Consider the following 9,105-nt stretch of genomic DNA (forward strand, 5'->3'; position numbering starts at 1 on the left):
AAAAAACAACCATGATATTGTGTAAACCTTAACAGTTAGGTGCATTGGCCATGCTAAATTCTCCCTCAGTGTACCCGAACAGGTGCCAGAGTGTGGCGACTAGGGGATTTTCACAGTAACTTCATTGCAGTGTTAATGTAAGCCTACTTGTGACACTAATAAATAAACTAAAAAATAAACTCAAAAAGCTAACTGGAATGTTCCAAAACAAACAACATTGTATAAACCTACACCACTTTTAGGCTCAGCACAAAAAGCAAGTATATGTGATGCTGGATTATGTACCTTTTTACACCTGCTGTGAATTGGGCCTTTGGAATGTTGGATTGAAACTCTGAAACTTCCCAGTCCTGGAACTTTCAGCACACCTCGAGAGAGCGAGAGATGGAGACACTGCTTGCCTCTAGCTTCTAGCTAGCAACCCACAGACAGCAGGATTTCCAACGCCAGGGGGAGTAACAAGAGACAATGCGTTCTGTCTCAAGTCCAAACAGCTCTGAGCCAAAATGAAACGAAACCCTTGGACTTTGCTGTGGAAAAATGACTGTGTCTCAGGCGTCACCTGACGTGTCAATCATTCACCACCAGCAATTTAACAGAGTCATAAAAATCCCAGGACACTGCATTAGACGTGATTAAAAATAAACATTGCTTCAATTATCCTGCTTCAGCAACAATAAAAGATACTGGTTACTGACATGGCCTGCTAGAAAAAATCCTGCAGAGAACATGATTAAAATACATTTCTTAAAGGTACAGTAGTGTCAAATCAGATATAAAACTACTAACAATGGGAAGGGGGGGGGGGAGGTTCTTTGGCTAACTGTTAAGCATCATCCAAATGGGCAGAGTTTTTAGCTTTCCAATTGGTATCGGAGGACCATGCAACATGGGGTGGATGTAATGGCTTCAGCATGGGGACAGGTCATGTCATGAAACCTCCAGGAATACTTCTAATGCACCTTTCAAAGGGATATCATAGAATCCCTACAGTGCAGAAGGAGGCTATTCGGCCCATCGAGTCTGCACTGACCACAATCCCACCCAGGCCCCATTCCCGCAACCCCACATATTTACCCTGCTAATCCCCAGACACTAGGGTCAATTTAGCATGGCCAATCAACCTAACCCCACACATCTTTGGACTGTGGGAGGAGACCGCCCTATACTAAAAGGGAATGCAACAATAATTCACCAGACTAATTCTTGGGGTGGCAGGATTGTCTTATGAGGACAGATTGGGGAAATTGGGCCTGTATTATCTAAAGTTTCAAAGAATTGAGGGCTGATCTCATTAAAACATTCAAAACTCTGACAGGGCGTGACAGGGTAGATGGACACAGGATGCTTTCCCTGGCTGGTGATCCTAGAACCAGGCAACTCAGTCTCAGAATAAGGGACAGGCGTTTAAGACTGAGACTGAGGAATTTCTTCACTCAGAGGGTGGTGAATTTTTGGAAATCTCTACCCAAGAGTCTGTGGAAGGTCAACCTTTGAGCATGTTCAAGACAGAAATCAACAGTGTAATAAATCGAGGGCGACTCAATGTGGCTCAAAGTAACAAAGGCTTTATTGCCAACAATAAATAAGTGCAATAAAGGGTCAGACAGAACAAGCTGTGACTGTACAACGCTCCTCCCTGGCTCCAACTGAGGATCCTCCCCAGACCCGGGATATGTGCCTTTGCATTCGATTAGCTCAGCTTCCTGCCTTGACACTTTAGGAACTGGCCTGGTCACATGGCCCTCAGGGAGCACCCCCTTAAAGAGGCCATGCTACCGCACTCTCCCACCTGAACCCCTGAATTCACTGATGGATGAAGTTAACAAATTGCAGAAAAACATCAGGAACAACACCCCTTTCTCAGAAGACTAAGGAAATTTGGCATGTCAGCTACGACTCTCACCAACTTTCACAAATGCACCATAGAAAGCATTCTTTCTGGTTGTATCACAGCTTGGTATGGCTCCTGCTCTGCCCAAGACCACAAGGAACTACAAAAGGTCATGAATGTAGCCCAATCCATTGCGCAAACCAGCCTCCCATCCATTGATTCTGTCTACACTTCCCGCTGCCTCGGCAAAGCAGCCAGCGCACAAGAAACAATATTTTTCACTGTATGTTAATAAATGTGACAATAACAAATCAAATCAAGTCAAATCCAGGGCAAGTTAAATGTTTTAAAGTTTATTTTTAGCATGGCCAATGCACCTAACCAGCACGTCTTTCCGATTGTGGAAGGAAACTGGAGCAACAGGAGGAAACGGAAGCAGAGACAGGGAGAACATGCAGACTCCGCACAGTCAGTGACCCAAGCTGGGAATTGAACCCAGGTCCCTGGCGCTGTGAGGCAGCAGTGCTAACCACTGTGCCACCTCAGAGTCATAGCATGGAAACAGGCCCTTCGGCCCAACTTGTCCATGCCGCCCTTTTTTTTTTAAAACCCCTAAGCTAATCCCAATTGCCCGCATTTGGCCCATATCCCTCTGTACCCATCTTACCCATGTAACTATCTAAATGCTTTTTAAAAGACAAAATTGTACCCACCTCTACTACTACCTCTGGCAGCTTGTTCCAGACACTCACCACCCTCTGTGTGAAAAAATTGCCCCTCTGGACACTTTTGTATCTCTCCCCTCTCACCTTAAACCTATGCCCTCTAGTTTTAGACTTCCCTACCTTTGGGAAAAGATAATAACTATCTAGCTGATCTATGCCCCTCATTATTATATAGACCTCTGTAAGATCACCTCTCAGCCTCCTACGCTCCAGAGAAAAAAGTCCCAGTCTATCCAGTCTCTCCTTATAACTCAAACCATCAAGTCCCGGTAGCATCCTAGTAAATCTTTTCTGCACTCTTTCTAGTTTAATACTATCCTGTCTATAATAGGCTGACCAGAATTGCACACAGTATTCCAAGTGTGGCCTTACCAATGTCTTGTACAACTTCAACAAGACATTCCAACTCCTGTATTCAATGTTCTGACCGATGAAACCAAGCATGCCGAATGCCTTCTTCACCATTCTGTCCACCTGTGACTCCACTTTCAAGGACCTTTGAACATGTACCCCTAGATCTCTTTGTTCTGTAACTCTCCCCAATGCCCTACCATGAACTGAGTAAGTCCTGCCCTGGTTCAATCTACCAAAATGCATCACCTTGCATTTATCTAAATTAAACTCCATCTGCCATTCGTCATCCCACTGGCCCAATTGATCAAGATCCCGTTGCAATTGGAGATAACTTTCTTCACTGTCCACTATGCCACCAATCTTGGTGTCATCTGCAAACTTACTAACCATGCCTCCTATATTGTCATCCAAATCATTAATATAAATGACAAATAACAGTGGGCCCAGCACTGATCCCTGAGGCACACCGCTGGTCACAGGCCTCCAGTTTGAAAAACAATTCTCTACAACCACCCTCTGGCTTCTATTAAGAAGCCAATTTTGTATCTATTTAGATACCTCACCCTGGATGCCGTGAGATTTAACCTTACACAACAACCTACCATGTGTCACCTTGTCAAAGGCCTTGCTAAAGTCCATGTAGACAACATCAACTGCACTGCCCTCACCTACCTTCTTGGTTACCCCTTCAAAACACTCAATCAAATTTGTGAGACATGATTTTCCACTCACAAAGCCCATGCTGACTGTCCCTAATCAGTCCTTGCAGCTCTAAATGCCTGTAGATCCACCTGCGGGGTAAATACATGGCATTATGGGGATAGGGCCTGGGTGGGATTGTTGCTGGTGTAGACTGGATGGGCTGAATGGCCTCCTTCTACTCTGTAGCCATTCCATGATCCAAATCAAATCCATGAACTCCTGTACATGGCACAGGTGAGGGGGGCTGAGTTTGAATCGCCGCGCTTCCCGCCCTCAATGTAGCAAGCCAGGCGGGCGGTGACGTCATTGCAGGGCCCCGCCCCCGCGGCTCTTGTGACGTCAGAGCGCGTGAGGGTGGCGCGAGGCTGTCACGCTGCGTGACGTCAGCGGGCTGTCACAGCGCGAGTCGCCGCGCACGTAAACATTAGCGCGAGAGAACTTTGAGGCGCTTGAAAAAGTGAGCGAGCAACGGCGCTGAGCGGAGTGAGACAGCCGCCCGCACTCACACCGGGGAGTCCCCACACCACACGGTTTGTCCCACTCTCTGTTTACTCTTTATTATCTTTAAAAATACATTGTTTCTCACACAGGAAGGAGCAGCGGCAAAGCTCAGCACCACCGGAGTTGGCGCCGGAAGTCCCGCCTCCGGCCCACCCTGATTGGCCGGCCCAGGAGGCTCCGCGCCTCTGATTGGTGGATGGAGCTGTCAGTCAAGGAGGTCCCCGCGGCAGGTTGAGGGTATTTCCTCCAGCTTCCCCCGGCCCGGCCCGCGCCGGCGGGGCGCCTTCCCCGCCCGGGTCTGGGCTCGGGCTCCACCCCTGGGGCGCCTTCCCCGCCCGGGTCTGGGCTCGGGCTCCACCCCTGGGGCGCCTTCCCCGCCCGGGTCTGGGCTCGGGCTCCGCCGGGCTCCACTCCCGGAGTTTGCCAATGGCCCACTCCCCACCCCCCCAGTCAGGGAGGGAAATGGACAACAAATCCCAACTTCACATCAGCTTTCACCCTGTTTAGGATGTGACCCACAACTCCCGCCCACCCGATCCTCCTCACCCGCCCGCCCGACTGTCCATCTCCTCCGCCCGTCCCCCGCCTGCGCGCCCGTCCCCCGCCTGCCCGCCCGATCCTCCCCTGCCCGCCCGATCCTCCCCCGCCCGCCCGATCCTCCCCCGCCCGCCCGATCCTCCCCCGCCCGCCCGATCCTCCCCCCCAGCCCGCCCGATCCTCCCCCCCAGCCCGCCCGATCCTCCCCCGCCCGCCCGATCCTCCCCCGCCCGCCCGATCCTCCCCCGCCCGCCCGATCCTCCCCCCAGCCCGCCCGATCCTCCCCCGCCCGCCCGATCCTCCCCTGCCCGCCCGATCCTCCCCCGCCCGCCCGATCCTCCCCCGCCCGCCCGATCCTCCCCCGCCCGCCCGATCCTCCCCTGCCCGCCCGATCCTCCCCTGCCCGCCCGATCCTCCCCGCCCGCCCGATCCTCCCCCGCCCGCCCGATCCTCCCCTGCCCGCCCGATCCTCCCCTGCCCGCCCGATCCTCCCCCGCCCGCCCGATCCTCCCCCGCCCGCCCGATCCTCCCCCGCCCGCCCGATCCTCCCCCGCCCGATCCTCCTCCCCTGCCCGCCCGATCCTCCGCCCCCGCCCGCCCGATCCTCCCCGCCCGCCCGCCCGATCCTCCCCGCCCGCCCGATCCTCCCCCGCCCGCCCGCCCGATCCTCCCCCGCCCGCCTGCCCGATCCTCCCCCGCTCGCCCGATCCTCCCCCGCCCGCCCGATTGTCCATCTCCCCGCCCGCCCGATCCTCCCCGCCCGCCCGATCCTGCCCCGCCCGCCCGATCCTGCCCCGCCCGCCCGATCCTGCCCCGCCCGCCCGATCCTCCCCCGCCCGCCCGATCCTCCCCCGCCCGCCCGATCCTCCCCCGCCCGCCCGATCCTCCCCCGCCCGCCCGATCCTCCCCCGCCCGATCCTCCACCGCCCGCCCGCCCGATCCTCCCCCGCCCGCCCGATCCTCCCCGCCCGCCCGATCCTCCCCCGCCCGCCCGATCCTCCCCCGCCCGCCCGATCCTCCCCCGCCCGCCCGATCCTCCCCCGCCCGCCCGATCCTCCCCCGCCCGCCCGATCCTCCCCGCCCGCCCGATCCTCCCCCGCCCGCCCGATCCTCCCCCGCCCGCCCGATCCTCCCCCGCCCGCCCGATCCTCCCCCGCCCGCCCGATCCTCCCCCGCCCGCCCGATCCTCCCCCGCCCGCCCGATCCTCCCCCGCCCGCCCGATCCTCCCCCGCCCGCCCGATCCTCCCCCGCCCGCCCGATCCTCCCCCGCCCGCCCGATCCTCCCCCGCCCGCCCGATCCTCCCCCGCCCGCCCGATCCTCCCCCGCCCCCCCGATCCTCCCCCGCCCGCCCGATCCTGCCCCGCCCGCCCGATCCTCCCCCGCCCGCCCGATCCTCCCCCGCCCGCCCGATCCTCCCCGCCCGATCCTCCCCCGCCCGATCCTCCCCCGCCCGCCCGATCCTCCCCCGCCCGCCCGATCCTCCCCCGCCCGCCCGATCCTCCCCCGCCCGCCCGATCCTCCCCCGCCCGCCCGATCCTGCCCCGCCCGCCCGATCCTCCCCCGCCCGCCCGATCCTCCCCCGCCCGCCCGATCCTCCCCCGCCCGCCCGATCCTCCCCCCCAGCCCGCCCGATCCTCCCCCCAGCCCGCCCGATCCTCCCCCGCCCGCCCGATCCTCCCCCGCCCGCCCGATCCTCCCCCGCCCGCCCGATCCTCCCCCCCAGCCCCGCCCGATCCTCCCCGCCCGCCCGATCCTCCCCTGCCCGCCCGATCCTCCCCCGCCCGCCCGATCCTCCCCCGCCCGCCCGATCCTCCCCCGCCCGCCCGATCCTCCCCTGCCCGCCCGATCCTCCCCTGCCCGCCCGATCCTCCCCCGCCCGCCCGATCCTCCCCCGCCCGCCCGATCCTCCCCTGCCCGCCCGATCCTCCCCTGCCCGCCCGATCCTCCCCCGCCCGCCCGATCCTCCCCCGCCCGCCCGATCCTCCCCCGCCCGCCCGATCCTCCCCCGCCCGATCCTCCTCCCCTGCCCGCCCGATCCTCCGCCCCCGCCCGCCCGATCCTCCCCCGCCCGCCCGCCCGATCCTCCCCCGCCCGCCCGATCCTCCCCCGCCCGCCCGCCCGATCCTCCCCCGCCCGCCTGCCCGATCCTCCCCCGCTCGCCCGATCCTCCCCCGCCCGCCCGATTGTCCATCTCCCCGCCCGCCCGATCCTCCCCGCCCGCCCGATCCTGCCCCGCCCGCCCGATCCTGCCCCGCCCGCCCGATCCTGCCCCGCCCGCCCGATCCTCCCCCGCCCGCCCGATCCTCCCCCGCCCGCCCGATCCTCCCCCGCCCGCCCGATCCTCCCCCGCCCGCCCGATCCTCCCCCGCCCGATCCTCCACCGCCCGCCGCCCGATCCTCCCCCGCCCGCCCGATCCTCCCCCGCCCGCCCGATCCTCCCCCGCCCGCCCGATCCTCCCCCGCCCGCCCGATCCTCCCCCGCCCGCCCGATCCTCCCCCGCCGCCCGATCCTCCCCCGCCCGCCCGATCCTCCCCCGCCCGCCCGATCCTCCCCCGCCCGCCCGATCCTCCCCCGCCCGCCCGATCCTCCCCCGCCCGCCCGATCCTCCCCCGCCCGCCCGATCCTCCCCCGCCCGCCCGATCCTCCCCCGCCCGCCCGATCCTCCCCCGCCCGCCCGATCCTCCCCCGCCCGCCCGATCCTCCCCCGCCCGCCCGATCCTCCCCCGCCCGCCCGATCCTCCCCCGCCCGCCCGATCCTCCCCGCCCGCCCGATCCTCCCCCGCCCGCCCGATCCTCCCCCGCCCGCCCGATCCTCCCCCGCCCGCCCGATCCTGCCCCGCCCGCCCGATCCTCCCCCGCCCGCCCGATCCTCCCCGCCCGCCCGATCCTCCCCCGCGCCCGATCCTCCCCCGCCCGATCCTCCCCCGCCCGCCCGATCCTCCCCCGCCCGCCCGATCCTCCCCCGCCCGCCCGATCCTCCCCCGCCCGCCCGATCCTCCCCCGCCCGCCCGATCCTCCCCCGCCCGCCCGATCCTCCCCCGCCCGCCCGATCCTCCCCCGCCCGCCCGATCCTCCCCCGCCCGCCCGATCCTCCCCCGCCCGCCCGATCCTCCCCCGCCCGCCCGATCCTCCCCCGCCCGCCCGATCCTCCCCCGCCCGCCCGATCCTCCCCCGCCCGCCCGATCCTCCCCCGCCCGCCCGATCCTCCCCCGCCCGCCCGATCCTCCCCCGCCCGCCCGATCCTCCCCCCGCCCGCCCGATCCTCCCCCGCCCGCCCGATCCTCCCCCGCCCGCCCGATCCTCCCCCGCCCGCCCGATCCTCCCCCGCCCGCCCGATCCTCCCCCGCCCGCCCGATCCTCCCCCGCCCGCCCGATCCTCCCCCGCCCGCCCGATCCTCCCCCGCCCGCCGATCCTCCCCGCCCGCCCGATCCTCCCCCGCCCGCCCGATCCTCCCCCGCCCGCCCGATCCTCCCCGCCCGCCCGATCCTCCCCGCCCGCCCGATCCTCCCCCGCCCGCCCGATCCTCCCCCGCCCGCCCGATCCTCCCCCGCCCGCCCGATCCTCCCCCGCCCGCCCGATCCTCCCCCGCCCGCCCGATCCTCCCCCGCCCGCCCGATCCTCCCCCGCCCGCCCGATCCTCCCCCGCCCGCCCGATCCTCCCCCGCCCGCCCGATCCTCCCCCGCCCGCCCGATCCTCCCCCGCCCGCCCGATCCTCCCCCGCCCGCCCGATCCTCCCCCGCCCGCCCGATCCTCCCCGCCCGCCCGATCCTCCCCCGCCCGCCCGATCCTCCCCCGCCCGCCCGATCCTCCCCCGCCCGCCCGATCCTCCCCCGCCCGCCGATCCTCCCCGCCCGCCCGATCCTCCCCCGCCCGCCCGATCCTCCCCCGCCCCCGCCCGATCCTCCCGCCCGCCCGCCCGCGATCCTCCCCCGCCCGCCCGATCCTCCCCGCCCGCCCGCCCGATCCTCCCCCGCCCGCCCGATCCTCCCCGCCCGCCCGCCCGATCCTCCCCCGCCCGCCCGCCCGATCCTCCCCCGCCCGCCCGCCCGATCCTCCCCCGCCCGCCCGCCCGATCCTCCCCCGCCCGCCCGCCCGATCCTCCCCCGCCCGCCCGCCCGATCCTCCCCCGCCCGCCCGCCCGATCCTCCCCCGCCCGCCCGCCCGATCCTCCCCCGCCCGCCCGCCCGATCCTCCCCCGCCCGCCCGCCCGCCGATCCTCCCCCGCCCGCCCGCCCGATCCTCCCCCGCCCGCCCGCCCGATCCTCCCCCGCCCGCCCGCCCGATCCTCCCCGCCCGCCCGCCCGATCCTCCCCCGCCCGCCCGATCCTCCCCCGCCCGCCCGATCCTCCCCCCGCCCGCCGGATCCTCCGCCCCCGCCCGCCCGATCCTCCCCCGCCCGCCCGATCCTCCCCGCCCCGCCCGATCCTCCCCCGCCCCGCCCCCCCCG

At 65.7% G+C, this 9,105-nt stretch overlaps 1 protein-coding gene across 3 annotated transcripts in view; it reads left to right on the top strand.

Moving 5' to 3' along the window:
* Positions 1-3,978: 3,978 nt before the first annotated feature.
* Positions 3,979-9,105, top strand: part of LOC144479194 (peroxisome proliferator-activated receptor delta-like) — an 86,022-nt gene continuing 80,895 nt past the window's right edge. For 2 of the 3 annotated variants that reach the window (XM_078197833.1, XM_078197835.1), the window contains exon 1: positions 4,016-4,145. The gene's annotated coding sequence lies outside the window, so the exon portion shown is untranslated. Of the gene's footprint in view, positions 4,146-9,105 lie in introns of all 3 variants that reach the window. The other variant, XM_078197832.1, reaches the window with a different exon arrangement.

The sequence above is a fragment of the Mustelus asterias genome, chromosome 25 (assembly GCF_964213995.1).
Source record: "Mustelus asterias chromosome 25, sMusAst1.hap1.1, whole genome shotgun sequence".
NCBI lineage: Eukaryota > Metazoa > Chordata > Chondrichthyes > Carcharhiniformes > Triakidae > Mustelus > Mustelus asterias.